Below are 17,356 nucleotides of genomic sequence, written 5' to 3'. Positions count from 1 at the left end.
TTATTGTAACCGGAATGCCGACAAATGAATCATGGCGTGTGAAATCAATACTCCCAGCAACCTCGTTGCTTGGTAGTTAAAGGATAATAATTTCAATCTTAGCATGTTGGTTTTTTAAATCATCCCTCTAAGACTGATCGTGCTACCTAGTCCTTATTTCGGTGCACCCTTCGATTGATGAGTTAGGATCTTGTCAAGTCCTCACTCATTTGATCATATCGTCTTGCCCTCAAAAGCGAGATTGTTCTCGAGCTTAGTAACATACCGGTGGTTCGTGATTTTCTGGATGTCTTCTCGGAAGTATTACCAGGTTGTCACCTGACTGTTATGTTGAGCTCGTGATCAAGTTGGTTTCTTGTGAACCACCCTTTCTCCAAGAATCTGTGATGGATATCCCGGAGCTAGTTGGTTAAGCTAGACAACAACTTGGAGAGTTGGAAGATAAAAGCTTGCCTGACTTAGTTCGTTCCAAAGGGATATTCTTGTGTAGTGTGTGTTGAAGAAAGATGATATCTTCATCGATTGGTCCTTGTGATCAGTTGCTGGACCTATTGTCTTATCAACCCTTGATTGAGTATGAGCTATCGTCAAATCAAATCAGAACCAACGATATTCATAATGTTGTCTTACTCGTGGTTGATCCCTCGAGCATACACCATTATACCTTTGGTCTGACCAATGCTATCACCGTGTTCACTTAACTATGGAATTCCTTTTAAAAGGAAACCTAGATGAATTGTTGTTGAGCCCATTGACAACATCCTTATCTCCTCCATAATTTTGTTGAACATTAAGCTAGTGTTGGAAACTTTTGAAAGCATTCGTTCATGCTAGCTCATGAAGCATATGTTTGGATGAAGGTAGTGACTTCCTTTAATTCATGTGCATCTGATGCAAGTTGCCGCCGTGGATTCGAGAAAGTCAATGTTGCTTTCTTTGGAATCATTCCAAATCAGTCATGCACACGTGCGAAGAATTCTGTGGTTTGAAGACTTGCAACCTTCAATCTATATGTGTCCCTAGCACACCAAGCCACTGATTGATTTGTTCAAGGAGAAGAAGTTCCTTCTTAAGAGTATACCTTATGCAAGGACTTCGATATCCTCGATGATGGTTCCCCTCCTGAACTCGGTAGTGTTTTATTATAAGACTACTTTGTGGTCATGCTTGTCTGGGACAACGTGTTCACATGTTGTAGCAGAACCAGCTCATGTTTTGGAGCTTGCTATCGTAATTCATTTCCCGAGAATCCCGCAACGTCATCTCGTCGATTTGTGTTGCAAACTTTCATTTTTCTTCCTAGACTCGATGAGTCTGGAATATCCTGACACCAACCAGATCTGAATCTCAGGCAGATATGATGGTTTGGAACATTTCCCAAGAACTATAATATCGGTCCCTCGAAAACCGGTAAAGTGGATGTCGTGGCCAACACACCCAGCCGGAAGACCTGTTATTATAATATCTTGATTGATGAAGTTGGCCACCTCCCCATAGGGATTTCGTAGGATTACTCCCTAGTTGCCCCTATGGATTTCTGTGTTCCGAAGTCCGACCCTTTACTTGATGTTCTAGATATCAAACCGTATCTATGGGTGGATTACGCTAGCACATCAAGGAGAACATTAAAAGCGGAGTGCTAAATGTCTCTCGGTCGATCATCCAGATTTCGTTCCCTTGGCCTCGCTAAGATGAAATCTGAGAAGGTGTTATCTTCCTTTGCATCTGCATCATCCATCATCATTCATCATGGTAGCAAGTTGTGTTGCCAGGATCCTTGACACGGATGTTGGTAAAACCTTGATGATTATGGAAATGCTCAAGTTCTTGAGAGCACGCACAAGTGCTAGGTTTGATCATCAGCACTAACCGGATTGCTCTCAGTTCCCTCGGCAATGCTGTGACCTTCTCAAACAGTGAATTCACTCCCTATTGTTGGGTTCTTCCCCAGTTACCAGAATCATTCCCAGCATTTGCATTTTGTTCCCAGCTTGCACCGCCAATGTGTCGTTCTACCATGGGTCTCCTCCATTTCCGGTGATAAGCAAATTCATCCATTACGTTGTCTTCAACAAGGTAATCCACATCATCCAAATCCGAGTATGCCATTCTACCGACCCCCTCCAAACGATCGCTCGAGAATTGTCTTAGGCTGGTTTAAAGAGTTTCAATGATCTCGGAATCAAAAGTAATTCTTTTTGCCACTTAAGGGGATATCTCTACGAGTCACCTTCCCTAAGGTGTATCGTTATGGTATCATGGCAACTCAACTCCTCGCTACGTGACAATCGTTTACCACCTTCTTAAGTGTGGAATTATTGTCTACCTAGTGAACCTTCGCATCTGCTTCACTCCATTCCTATGGATGTGTGCTTCGCCTCTCAGCTCGAGAGATGTTGCTATGTCTCATTCCGTGAGTTAATCCTGAGTTGTTCGACCTTCGAGAAGAACCATTCTTTTAGGGTCTCTCTTTTCCTCTCGTTGTCATGTTAGTTGGAGTTCTCAGAGCAAGACCTCGAGACAATGATGCTGAACGAATCAACGTTCAACTGAAGTGCACCCTGGATCGTGAAGATTATACTAGTTTGCGTTTCCCCTTCACCCTACCCTACGCTGGAATCTCGAGACGAGATTCTTGTTTAGTGGGGGTGAGTTGTCACATCCCTAGCTTTACCCTGGCCTTGGACTAGCTTGGTTGCTGCATCATGTTTAAATTCAAATGAAATTTGAATTGAGGAATTTTCAAAAGCCTCAGAAAACCTCTAAAAATAACCAACATTTAATTCTTCTCAAATGAATCCAAGAAAATGTTCCTGTTATTCTATAGAAATATTGGTAAGAGGTAAAATTCAAACCAATATTTTTGGAGTCACAAAAATATTTGTTTTGGCCATTTGAATTAATTCAATAACTATTTGCATTGGATTTATATTTTATATATAAATAATATATGTCCAATAATTCTGGAACATTTTATGTGGTTTGGTATATTTTAGTTCTAGCCACATAATTATTTTCAGGATTTTATAAAATGGTTTAGTATTTTTACTAAACCAAAACAAAACAGAACAAAATAGAAAACAGAAATATAAAACAGAAAGCAGAGAGAGAGAAGGAATCTCACCTGGGCTTACCTGGCGGCCCAAGTGGCCGGCCCAGCCCACCACCACAGCCTCCCTGTCGTCTTCCTCCCTGGACAGAAGGACGAGCGCGTGCCCGCCGTGCGCTGGCCACGCGCCTCGCCAGCTCCTGCTTACCGCTCTCCCCCGACGCTCTGGACGCCCTGGACGTCGACACGCGGCCTCCCCGACCGCCCCTCACTCTCTCCCGAGCTCTCCCCCCTCCTCTGTTTCTCTCTCCCTCTCGTGCCGAGCGCAGCCGTCGCCACCGACGCTGTTCGCCGCGGCCACCGGCCACCCCTCGCCTCGCCGATGCCTCCAGAAGAACCGCCGCGCCTTCTTCTTCGTCTCCACCAACCCATGTGACGCCGGAAGCCTCGGAGCGCCGTCCCCGACGTCTTCTTCCTCCTCGGGCCACCGAGATCGCCGGTGACCTCCCGTCGTCACCAGCCCCTCCCCGAGCCCGTCGTTCGCCTCGTCGCCACCGCAGTGAGCTCCTGCCCCTGTTCCCCTTCTCCGCTCCCTCTCTCGCACGCCGTAGCTGCTGCACCGAGCTCACCCGCACCCGCCGCCGCCTGTGCTCACCGCCGGCGTGACTCCGGCCACGCAACGGCTCAGTCGACCCGTCCATCTTGTTCACCGCTTCACGTAGGCCACCATTAGTGCCTCAGCTCGCTTGCTCGCACACCGCAACGCTGCCCGCACCCATGCCCGAACTCCGGCGGCCGCAACCGAGCTCGCCGCCGTCGATGTAGGTCGCCCCCGGCATAACTGACTGCACCACTCGACGCGCTGGATCACCAGCTGCCCGTAGGTGGTCTCCTCCGTCCGTTTGGACGCCGGAGCGCGAAACCCGCAGCTCCTCCGCCGCGTTTGACCCCGCCGGCGGCTAAACGCCGGTGGGTTTGACCCACTTTGACCACGGCGGGACCCCCCTGTGTCCATGACATGTGGGGCCGGCCTGTCAATTAGGCTAGGATTAGTGTTAACTAAATATTAGTTAGTTTAATAGACACTGACAATGGGCCCCAGGCCACTAACTAAATTAGATTAGTTAGGTTAGTCACTGACGGATGGGACCCACAGGTCAGGATTGACCTGGACCAGCCCGTTGACCCGCTGACGTCATAGTGACGCAATGCTGACGCAATAAGTATCTTCTGGATTTATTATAATCAGAAAATTCCAGAAAATAGCTAAAACTTCAATAAATCATAGAAAATTAACCGTAACTCCAAATGAAATAATTTATATATGAAAAATTATCAGAAAAATTCAAGGAATCCATCTGTACCATTTTCATGCATGTTAGAACAACTTATCACTACTGTTTAGGACAAATGAATTAAATGGCATTTGAATAATCATATATGGAGTTGGAATTTGAATCATGTATTCAAACCAACCTCATTTAAATCATAGCTAGGTGCATTAGCTCAAAACACATTCATATTGCCATGTCATGAGCATGCATCATATTGTGCATTGCATTGATTGTATTTCTTCTTGTTGCCGGTATCTGTTCCCTCCCGGTAGACGATGTTCCGACGTTGTGATCGTTGACACTGATGAAGACTCAATGCTATCTTCAGAAGTGCCAGGCAAGCAAAACCCCCTTGTCCATTCCGATACAATCCTACTCTCTCGCTCCTGCTCTCTTTTACTGCATTAGGACAACACCGATTCAACTGTTACATGCTGCGGTAGCTGAACCCCTTTATCCTCTGCATGACCTGTCATTCCACAGTAATTAGATGAAACCCACTAGCATGAGTAGGAGTTGTTTGAGCCCTGTTGTGCCTACTCATTCATGTTTGTTTGTCATGCCTGCTACTGCTTAGAGTTGAGTCAGGTCTGATTCATCGGGGATGAATCAGAGGCGTGTGAACATGTCCTATTGTGTGTGAGCTAAGTGTGTGAACACGATTTGGTAAAGGTAGCGGTGAGAGGCCATGTAGGAGTACATGGTGGGTTGTCTCATTGCAGCCGTCCTCAGGAACTGAGTTCTGTGTTTGTGATCCATGATTCAGCTACTACCACGCATTGGGCCTGAAACCAATGGACCCTCTCGGCTTCTTAATCACCCTTGTCCTCTGTCCAGGAGTTGCAAGTAGTTTCTGGTGTTTGTAGTATGCTGGAGGTCGTGCGCAGCGCTGACCGTAGGGGTGGGCTGTGATGCGGTAGGCACGTGGCACGGTGTACCGGGCGCCCGTTTGGTGTCTCGGGAACCCTGTTCACATCGTTTGGAGCTGTGAGCGAAACTCCGGCCGGATCTCCTCATGGATGGAACCCGAATAGGCGATAAACCTGGACTAGAGACTCGAGTGTTTAGGCAGGCCGTGGCCGACACCCACGTTGGGCTTCCGCTTGAAGGTTGCCGAGTACATGTCGTGTAAACGGCGGTAAGTGGTGAGAGCATGTGTGAAGAAGTACACCCCTGCAGGGTTAATATGATCTATTCGAATAGCCGTGTCCGCGGAAAAGGACTTCTGGGTTGCTTATATCAGTTCATAGACAAGTGAAAGTGGATACTCTAAAATACGCAAGATAAGCGTGAGTGCTATGGATGGCGTCCTCGTAGAGAGACGGGAGCGGATCCATAATGGTGTATTGATATGGTGAATATGTGGACTCGTGTGCGCCACCTCAAAAGAGTTACTTGCAGTCGTAGTTCAGGATAGCCACCGAGTCAAAGCTGGCTTGCTGCAGTCAAACTCCACCATCCCCTTTGTTGATAATGATGCATATGTAGATAGTTCTGATGTAAGTCTTGCTGGGTACATTTGTACTCACGTTTGCCTATTTTATGTTTTTGCAGAGAGACTTCAGTCTCACTAGTAGTTTCGCGTGGACTTCGACGTTTAGCTTGTTACCTCAGCTACGATCTTGTGCCTCGGCAGGATCTGATAGATAGTCAGGCTTCTCAGCCTTTTCATTTATAGATGTCTGTACTCAGACATGATAGCTTCCGCTTGTGCTTTGACTTGTATGCTCTGATTGTTGGGTCATGAGACCCATGTTTGTAATGTCTCGCTCCTCGGAGCCTATTAAATAAACTACTTGAGTCGTAGAGTCATTTTGTGATGCCATGTTGTATTGCACATATCGAGCATATTGTGTGTATGTTATTGAAATGCTTGGTATGTGTGGGATCTGACCATCTAGTTGTTTATCTTTAGTAGCCTCTCTTACCGGGAAATGTCTCCTAGTGTTTCACTGAGCCATGGTAGCTTGCTACTGCTCCGGAACATTTAGGCTGGCCGGCATGTGTCCTTCTTCGTTCCTGTGTCTGTCCCTTCGGGGAAATGTCACGCGATGAATACCGGAGTCCTGTTAGCCTGCTACAGCCCGGTTCACCGGAGTCCTGCTAGCCCAGTGCTACAGCCTGGATTCACTCGCTGATGACCGACACGTTCGATGCTGGGTCATGGATGCCTGTCCCTGTAAGTCTGTGCCACTTTGGGTTTACGACTAGCCATGTCAGCCCGGGCTCCTTATCATATGGATGCTAGCGACACTGTCATATACGTGTGCCAAAAGGCGCAAACGGTCCCGGGCTAAGGTAAGGCGACACCCGTGGGAATACCGTGCGTGAGGCGGCAAAGTGATATGAGGTGTTACATGCTAGACCGATGTGGCATTGAGTCGGGGTCCTGACAGAGGAGGAGGCAGACAGTCGACCCGCCGCTCCACAGCTCGTGTGTGACCATCTTGGTCGCGCTCGATGGTGAGGCACGTCCGACTGCGGCTAGCAGCCGACTCTCTGTCTCTTCGGTCGCAGGCGCTGCCTGCTGACGGTGTCTGGGAGGTCGCGCCTTGCTCTCCGCCAGGGTGGGGAGGATTCTTGGCGCGCGTGCCGGCTTCTTGCTGCACGGCCGCCGCATCGATGAGCTGCTGAACGCGCTCCGTCATGCAGCATCACTCGTCACCATCCAGGTTTTCTAGCTCGTCTACTGCTGCCTTGGCAGCATGCAGGTTCTCGGTGGGCCTGGCGTAGACAGGGCGGTCGGCCCCCAGCATGTTGGCGATCTTCGTGCCGCGTTGTTTGACAACGCCCACGCGGCTAGGCCCTCCAGCAGTTGGCGTGCCACAGACGGCATGATCAACCTCGCGCTGATAGGCCTCAGTGAGGCGTCTCATAGTAGCTAGCTTCTTGCCGCTCTCGATGAATGCGAGGCGGTGGGCTTCCAGCGTCTCGACGTCGGCGTCGTCTGCGATGGGTGCAGACAGGTCCCGCATCATCGCCTGTAGCGGGCCATGGGCGTCCGCGCCGGATACTCCGCCATGGCTAATGACGAGCACCTCAGTGACGGTGCTGCCGCTGCTGTCAGTGCGAGGGAGTGGGTCGTCGATGACCACCACTTTGGTGGGGAAGGCATCAAGGGATGCCGTGTCGGAGTCGACAAGCATCGGGTTGGTGGAGCCGATTGACTCCAAGTCGGAGGTGGGCTCATTGGCGATGTCGAGCTTGCTAAGGAGGTCGATGAGGCAGCTCTCAGAGCTGGTCGTGCTCGTGCCTGGTGCGGGCTCGTCGGAAAGGCGGATATCACCGATGAGATCAGGGAGGCAGCTCGCCACACAGGCGGCTTTGACGCCATGCAGCGCATCGGTGCAAACGCCATCGGGCGTGTCGGGCTGGCTGCGCTCGCCAAGGAGGAACAAGGTTCCCGTCCAGAGCAGGTCTCCGAACGATCGTGCACCTAGCCCACGGTGGGCGCCAAATGTCGGGTGGTTGGTGCGACATATGCCAAAGGATGGCTAATCATTGTGGGAGCTAGTAAAACGTCGCCGGTGCTTGGAAACGGGATAAGGTGTAAACATGCACGCCGACACATCATACCCAGGTTCGGGGCTCTCCTAGGAGATAACACCCCTAATCCTGCTCTGCGGGGTCTCTGCATGATCACTAGATCAACAAATAGCTACAATCTTGCTCCTTGAGCTGTTCGGCTAGAGGAGGAAGAAGGGCAAGGCTAGCTCTACTCATCTCTCTATACGTGTGTGTAATCTCTAAGAGCTGAACCCTTTGCATGGGTGCCCTGGTGGTTTATATAGGCCTACCCCCTAGGGGTACAATGGTAATCCAGCCGGGTGTAGGCCTGGGATGTCAGTGTCTATGGTTGTCGGCTTCTTCGCTAGCTACTGGGGCCCGCCGCCTGGTGGGTCCCGCCGGCTGCCGGTCTCTCGGCCAACAGGTAGGGCCCGTCGCTTGTGGGTCCTGTCGGCTGGTCATCACTGTAGCCCTGCCCCTGATGACGAGGGCTTGGTCGGGGTGGGCGTGGCTATAGTGTCGCCGCCTAGTGGGCGTTCACTGTAGCCATTCCCCGTCTTATTTGGTTAATGGCGCACAAACTTCTAGGAAAAGGAAGGGTCGGCTGTTGGGGGCCGGCCTCCCCCCATGCCGACTGGTCTAGGCATGCCGTCTTCTGGTATCTCACATACAAGTAGGGCCCGCCACCTGCGGGCTGTACCAACAGCCCGTCGTGGGGGCATGGCTGCTCTGCCATGGATGATGTCATGGGTATGGCAACAGTGTCGCGTCGGGCTAGGGATGGCCGCCCGGTACGCTGCACTGTGGCCACGCCCGTTCCGGGATTCGGGGGTGGTAGGCCGTACTGTAGCCACACCCCGTCTCGTCGTTGTTATGTGGGTGCAAAGTTTGAGGGTGCGAGGGTGGGCCGCCTGCTAGGAGTCGACCGCTCTAGTGGCCGCCTGCTAGGGGTCGCCCATGCCGGGGCCGCTCTTAGGGCCTTGCCGCCTTCCTGCAGCCAGCCGCTCGGACTAGTCGCCCACAAGAAGGCGACCCTTTGTCTTTGATGCTCGAGGGGTGCAGACGGCCGCGATGTCTTGAAACGTCATGGGGAGAAGATAGGGCTACCCGTGGTCATTTACTCCGACAATCGGGGAGGGGTGGCGTACCAGTTCGAGATTTTCACGCATGGCTCCAAACGTTTTCCTTGGTGGTGGCAATGTGGTTGTAATATCACGTAACTCTTGATTCTAGTTTTCGTGGAGTTGGGCTTTGGGAGCTTCGCATTTTTACACTTCGATTGGGCTGAGCTTCTTGAATCTAGCTTCTCAAAGCTCATGAGTTCAGCCTACGTTTGTGGAGTCAGAAGCCGAAGAGGTTCAGAACAGGCCCTAAGTTGAAGACTCTCAAAACTTTTGTAAGTTTAGTGAGCTCTTCTCGTTCGTCTTAAGAGACAAGGAGAGAAGCTCAGGATCCTTCAAAAGAGTAGCATGAGATTCTTCAAGCTTGCTCTTCTCCTTGCTTAACTCTTTACAGTACCTCTTTGCCCTTTTCGGCAGAAATCACATATTTGACCTGAGGCCCAAATCAAATCACAAAATGACCTGCTCACGAAAAAATTTCATTCTGCTGACCCTTTCGAGTGGCGCCCGACAGCTAGGCGCCGCACCCTACTGTGCAGCGCCCTTCCCTTAGGCGTCGCACCTCCTGCCAGCGTGGCAGCCCGAGGCCAGGCGCGGCCCCACACGCACCTGTGCAGCGCCTAAGTCCTAGGCGCCACACTGTGACGTGCAGCGCCTAGCCCTTAGGCGCTGCACAGTGACTTAAGCGCGGCCGCCCCAGCCCGACCAGGCAGTTCTTCATCTCTCCGCTCTCTGGACAGAGAGCAGCGGCGGCGCCCCCATCTAATCCCCCCCCCCCACATCCCTCTCAGATCTGAAGATTTCATCCGTGGATTCGATCTCCAATCCATCCTACTAGGTAAACTCTTTCCTTCTCTTTCTTTTGCTCCATAAATTTGTTGCCATTTTAGAGATTTGTCCGAGATTTGATGGAGCCCTTGATTTGCTTGATTTGCTCGATTTAGGATGTGTAGTCATATTGGTAGTACCGTAGTGTTATTGATTAGTTCACAATATATGATTCTTGTTAGTGAAACCCTAGATTGTTTAGTTTTTTTAGATATATATGAGATGCCTATTTTTATAGATAACTATGAGATGTTGATTTTTGTAGAGATGTTTGTTTAGATATATATTAGATGTTTAGTTTATTCCAAATATTAGATGTTGAGTTTATTTCAAATATTAGATGTTGAGTTTATTTGAAATATTAGATGTTTAGTTTATTTGAAATATTAGATGTTTAGTTTATTTGAACACATATGACATATTCATTGTGTGAGAAGGAGATGTTGAGATTCTTGAAGTTGAATACATGTTATATGTTTAGTGTATACCGATATTTGAGATGAAGATGAACTCTTATATGTTTATTGTTTGAAATTGTAAGGATGGTTTGGCTTCTGGACGATGTCTATGACGTGCAACACCGGGCCTACATGATGCGCGAGAAGGAGAAGGTAATAATGAGTAATCTAAATCTTTTGCAAATTTGCCTTTAGTTGAAATTTACATGCCCTAAGATTTGTCATTACTTGTTTTTTTGCAGAAGCTTGAACCTCTGAAGATTCGGTATCACGGGGTCTCTGGTCCTGCCATGCCTTACGATGAGCAGTATACACCGTACATCAAGCAGGCAGGACTACTCCTGTGGATTCTGTTGGTCAGCCGGTCCACGCCGAATCTGAACGCTCCACTGGTGTCCGCTCTTGTTGATCAGTGGAGGCCGGAGACGCACAGTTTCCATCTTCGGACTGGGGAGATGACCGTGACGCTCGAGGATGTCTCGTTGATCACCGGTCTTGCTATCGACGGGAGGCCTCTCTGTATGAGCACCGATTCTGATGGGTGGTGCGAGCAGATGATTGCTCTTATCGGTATGGCTCCTACCGAGGCTGAGGCTGATGTAGAGGAGGGAGAAGAGAAGAAGAAGAGGGAAAAGAAAGCAGCCGGAGCTGCTTTCACGTGGATTCAAAATAACTTTGCGATGTGCCCTCCGGATGCCACTGATGATGTGATCCAGACACATGCTCGTTTGTATATGTGGTACGTTGTGTCGAGGACTTTGTTTCCTGACTCCACTGGCAAGAACGCTCCATGGATGTGGCTGAAGGCGTTGACCGTCTTCGATAGCAAATGGAGCTGGGGTTCAGCGACTCTTGCCTACTTGTACCGACAGGTAGTTGGTCTGTTTTGTGATCAACTCATTTCTTCATTAGCAATGCAAGCTTGCTGTCAAGTTAACATTGTTTTTCTCTCATATGTAGCTGGACGATGCGTGTTGCAAGATCACAGATAGTGCAGGCATTGGTGGTAATCAGCTTCTACTTTCTGTATGGAGCTGGGAGCATCTGCCTGTTGGACGCCCGAAGAGCGTCAGGTTTGATCCTTGGTATGCAGATGAACATGACGAATTACGGCGCCCCACGTGGGCTTACAAGTGGGATATCGTTTCTGAGATGATGAACGATGTCAATCTCATGTACCAAAAGTACATTGCCGAGTTGGACACGATTACGCCTGAGCAGGTAAGGAGGTCATTACTTCAGCCCTTTCTCATGCTTGCTTGAAAAGTAGTCATCAAATTTGCATTGTTGCCCTGTTTCATAGGTGGAATGGCAGCCATATGGCGCGGGTGAGAGCTTGGGGTACACTGAGGAGTTCCGCCTCAACCCGATGTGCTTGCGGGATAAGGATCTCTGGCTTATGCGGTGCCCACTAATATGCAACTGGGCGGTTGAGTTTCATTTGCCGCATCGCGTGTATCGTCAGTTTGGTCTGTTCCAGCCTCACCCGCCGGAGTGGGTGGACACGGACAAAGCACTTCATAGGTAAGAGAGCATGTCTGCGTATTGTCTAAGCATCGGGACTCCTTTTGATTGTGCTAATGCTTGGTTTTATACCACACAGGTTGGACAGGAGAAGGCAACGGAAGATAAAGGACTGGGACAAGCATCATGCTCCGTATGTTACCTGCTTCCAGCTTTCTGTGGAGCAAGCTCGTAGCACTGCACGCGCCTCGCTTCGTGAGCACAACCCACAAGCTTTTGATAACTACGTACGATGGTTTATTGGAACTACTCGAGTTGAGATATGCCCGCCGGCATATAATGAGGATATTCTTGAAGAACCCGTAAACTTTGAGGATCTAGCAAAGGGGAAGTACAACAGAGATGTTAGGAAAGGGCAAGGAGTCCCTGCTGTTCCGGTGATTAGCTATGTGGTAAAGTGTTCCCTTCTTTACTTTCCCGTTGACCGTATTACACATGTTTGAATGGCTAACGCATTCATTCTTTCTCATCCGTAGCGCACCGAGATCAAGAAAGCAGCTGATGAGAGCCAGTCTATTCTGGAGAAGACACCGGTTGGAACTGGCAATGATGATGGTTCACTACGAGCATTCCTCAAGGTACATATCGCATTCACTATGAGAGCCAGTCTATGTTGCGAAGTTTGATATATTACACACTTGTTCATGTTACAACGCCAGGCCAAGAAGTTAAGGCGGTTATCGAACCTTCTCGGTTGCCGTGATCCTGAATATGATGAACCATCTGCCTCTAGGTCTGGTACACCATCAGACCCCGCATCTCACCATGAGGGGGACGATGTGAGTTCCTCATATGCTTATATGGATGATGAGGGTGCGATCACCCAAGAGGTATGACTAATCCTTTAGATGTGATTCTCACTTGATTACGACACCGGCCTTCACCATATTGTTTCGTTGTGTGATAGGGCCATGAGCTTGATGATGACATGATTTTGGCGGACGCTCAAGCTCGGTCCGCATATGTGTTCAAGCCTAGGCAGCCCAGACGCCGGTACACGCCCAACGACTATGACAACAGAGGCAACCCAAAGGTTGTCGTAGGGACCTCGCAGATGGCTAGCTTGGATGATGAGGCGGAGGCGGAGGAGGAAGTGCACGAAGAGGAGGCTCGTCCTTCTAGGAAGAAGAAGATTGCCTGCAAGCATGGCACCAGGAACACACGCGGAAGGCATTAGTGCTTGTTCATGTTACTTGTAGCCGTTTAATTAGGTTGATGAACTTGTGAGGTTATGTTATATGTTGGTGAACTCTTACTAGTGTGGTATTTGTGTTTGCGAACTTGAAGTAATGTTGAATTGTCTTAAATGATATGATGTTCAAGTTATTAGCGCCTTGCCCTTGGGCGCCACACTACAGAGTGCAGCGCCTTGCCCTTGGGCGCCGCATATGCAGCGCCTTGCCCTTGGGCGCCACACTACACAGTGCAGCGCCTTGCCCTTGGGTGCTGCACTAACTGCTGTTTTCAAATACCTACTGTTTTTTGTTTTGTAATTCATATAGATGCCACGTAATCATATACAAATTACATGTAGTAGTCCAAAACACAGAAATAGTAGTCCACTCACATAGTCATACACACATAGCACATATACTTGTCCAAATCACATAGTCATACACACATAGCAATAGAGTAGTCCAATCACATAGTCATACACAAACATTGAGCCAAAACACGTAGTGGCACAAATTTTGATTCATAAGAAGGTCACGGTCCATGTAGTTTCTTCTTCTTCCTCTCTTCTTCTTCTTATTCTTCTCCCTCCTCCCACCACCAAGGGATCTCACCTTCCCCCTCCGTGTCCTCCACCCCCTTCATTGTTTCCATACCTATGAAAATGTCAATATAATAGTTAGTCACACAATACAAAATGACAACACAAGCATTGAGCCAAAAGAACAAGATCATAGTAAGTTACATACGGCAATGGTCCATTGAGCCAAGAGAACATTCCTCCACTACGGCCGCCGCCAAGGCCAAGATCACCACCACGGCCTCCACCAGCACCACGGCCTACACCACCACCACGGCCTCTACCGCTACCACCACGGCCTCTACCACCACCACCACCATGGACAAGACCATCACCATGGTCTCTACCAGCACCACGGCCAAGACCATCACCACGGCCTCTACCACCACCACGGCCAAGACCATCACCACGGCCAAGACCTTCACCACGGCCAAGACCATCACCACGGCCTCTACCACCACCACGGCCTCTTCTAAGACCAAGTTGACTCCCTCTTTGTTGCCTAGTTCCTCGTTGGCTTGTTTGATTTGGTTGGTTTGGCACTCCACCACTTGTTTGACTTGGTTGGCTACCCCTTGGTTCACTTGGTTGGCTATCATTTGCTTGGCTTGTGCTTGCACCATTTTTCTTTGATCTCTTTCTTGGTTTGGGACAAGTTCTTGTGTTGTGTCCCCCATGACTGCAGCCCCCACAACGGGATTGCTCACGAGGCTCTTGGAATTGGCCGGTGCCGTATTCTCCACCGCCACCACGGCCCATTCGTCCATGTCACCTCTAAGATGCTTTGTCTTACGTCTTCCCCGTCTAACGACCTTCAATTCCGGGTCCGGCCATAGTTGAACTCCATGATACTCCGGCCATTGTGATTGGTCCAAGTATGACTGGAACCGTGCAGTCCATGTATTATTTACCGTCATGATTGAGAACTCAGACTCCCTCACGGTAAGAGGGCGATTAACGTCCACATTCCTAACCCGGGATGTGTTTAACAAGTGCAAGCATGGGAGATGAAGCAACGATGGCCTCATGCAGCTGCAATCACACCGTGTTAGGGAGACCTTGAAAGCCCGGCCTCCGTGTTGGCGGCCATCGTTTGTGGTTCCTCCAGGCTCTTTCACCTCATACTTCCACTCGTTGTCGTCATATAGTACAGCTTCTTCGGAGTCTGCCTTTCGTGATTGAAATTCCAACCATTCTTCAACCTTTGGTGGGAAATTGTACTTGTGTTTATCCTTGTTCTCACCAGCAATCTGCTTATCATTCTCCATTGAGTACTTTAAAAAGTATTCATTCATCTTGTCAAATGTGTATTGAACTATTGCCGTCACGGGTAATGCACGTACACCCTTGAGCACCTTATTGAAGCATCCTGCCATATTGCTTGTCATTTGACCGTACCTCCGGCCATCTTCATCGAAAGCACGTGCCCACATATTCCTTTCGGCAATGTTCCTATTGAGAAACTCCTGACCGCCGGGGTCAAGTTTCTTGTGTCTGAGCAATGCATTGAACAATGTGGCAAACCACTTGTTGGTGAAAGCGAGACAACAATCCTGAAGATCATCGGCCAACTCCTTGATACCACATGCCCTATAGAAGTTTGCACAAAAGTGGCTAATGCACCATCGATGATGCAACTTCGTATGTCCGGGAATGTCAACCACCACCGCATTCAGAATTCCAGGATGGCGATCCGATATGACACAAATTTCCCTTTCAGCCGGTAATACCCTTGTTCTCAGTTGACGCAAGAACCACTCCCAGTTATCATTGTTCTCCACCTCAACCAAAGCAAAAGCCAAAGGCAACACCCGGTTATTGGCATCACTTGCTATTGCAACCAATAAAGTGCCCTTGTATTGTCCGGTCAAGAACATGCCATCAATGGCGATGACAGGCCGACAATGCTCAAAAGCCCTCACGCATTGCTCAAAGGCCCAAAATGCACGTCCAAGTACTCGGACGGTCCTCCCATTGTGAATCAATGTTTGGTGCCCATGAGGCTCAACCACGTGAACCATGCCTGGGTTTGTGGCGGCCATAGCTAACAACAACCTAGGGAGTCGGTTGTATGCTTCCTCCCAATTGCCATACAACATCTTGAATGCGGCTTGCTTCGCCTTCCATGCCTTGCTGTACTTCACCTTGTAATGAAAGATGGCTTTCACAAGGTCAATGACACTCTTGATGCTCATTATTGGAAGTGTGGATATTTGGTTGGACAGCCTGTAAGCAATGAACTCGGACGTGAGTTGTCTGTGTTGTTGGTACACAAGCTTGCCATCCGCATTCTTGTGTCGACACATGTGAGTTGGTAGACAACTCACTATGCGCCAAGTGGGACCTCCTTTCCATGGCCTTGCACGCACAATCCATGGACATGTTGGCACTTCACATTTGACCGTGTAACGCACATTCACGTCCGAGTTGGCCACTTTATGTGGATGATAATGTGTAACCGAGTAGTTGTCGAGCCACATCTTCAATTCCAAGAAGGATTGAAACTCACAACCGGGATATATCCCGAACTTGCCGTCTTCCAAATCACGGTGAGAACTTGGCCTAGCTCCAAGAGATATGCATTTGCCACCATCCACAACGGCTTCATCCGCGAGACTAAGATCCTTGAACAATGGTGTCTTGTGATCCTGCCCGAATAACTTCTTGAATGCTTGGGCCTCCTTGGGCGTGAACCCCTCCTCATCAACTTCTTCATCGGGACCATCGTCATCCGAGTCCAATGCATATGCACGGGAAAAAGGGATGGATTGGTCCATTGTCTCTTGCACATGATATTGGTCGAGATCAACCACATTGTTGTCATGGAGATCAACTTCGTTGTCATCCTCCTCGTACTCATCATTCTCCTCTTCAAAACCTTCATTTTGGTTGTTTGGAGTCGGGCTCAATGTTGGCCAATCTTGTTGCGTGAAATGAGGTTCGCTCATTTGATCTTGGTTCATGGGTGGGGGAGTGCTAGCAACCAACGGGGAGGGGTTCCGGTTCAAGTCTAAATTCAAAGTAGACTCAACCTTCTTGGAGGCAAATAACTCAAGAGCCTTGTCTAGAGATTCGACAACCGTCTCCTTGTATGCAACCCAACGTTGCTCGGAGTTCACACGCATTGTCTTCCAACGGATGTGCATTCCAAAACCAACATTATGCCTTCCCTCGAACTCAACAACGTCACTTGGGTCCATCCAATTCAAATCTTTCCTCACTTGTTCCAAAAGCTCCGCATAGCTAGGACTACTCTCAAACACCATGTCAAGCTCATCTCAACATTGCCTTTCAAAAAGGCCTCTTTATCCACATGATGAACATAAACACATGTTCTTCCCCATCCCTACAATAATCAAAAACACACATATATCAAGTAAGTATTTAACAAAAATATTTGCACACATATGCCCTAACATATATATGAATTAATAACCCTAACCCCCACATAACAATTACCACAACCCTAACCATAGCATAACCCTAACACCAACATCAAACACACATAACCCTAAGACAAACATCAAACACACATAACCCTAACCCTAGCATACTATGGAAGCCTAACCAACCCAAGTTAGCAAAGAAACATAACATCATTCAACACAAATTTGCAAATCCAAGTCAAAACTAGGGTTTTCCCAAAGTAGCAAGATTTGAGCAAATGTGACAATTCCTATGGATGAAAATGAGGGGATCGGAGGAGATTACCTTAAGGGAGGGGTTGGCTTCGAAATCCACAGTCAAATACTCTGGATTTGCAAGATTTGAGAAGGATTTGA

This window comes from Triticum dicoccoides, chromosome 7B (assembly GCF_002162155.2).
Source record: "Triticum dicoccoides isolate Atlit2015 ecotype Zavitan chromosome 7B, WEW_v2.0, whole genome shotgun sequence".
Taxonomy (NCBI): Eukaryota; Viridiplantae; Streptophyta; class Magnoliopsida; order Poales; family Poaceae; genus Triticum; species Triticum dicoccoides.
The sequence above is the reverse complement of the archived record's forward strand: the minus strand, read 5'-3'. Positions refer to the sequence as shown.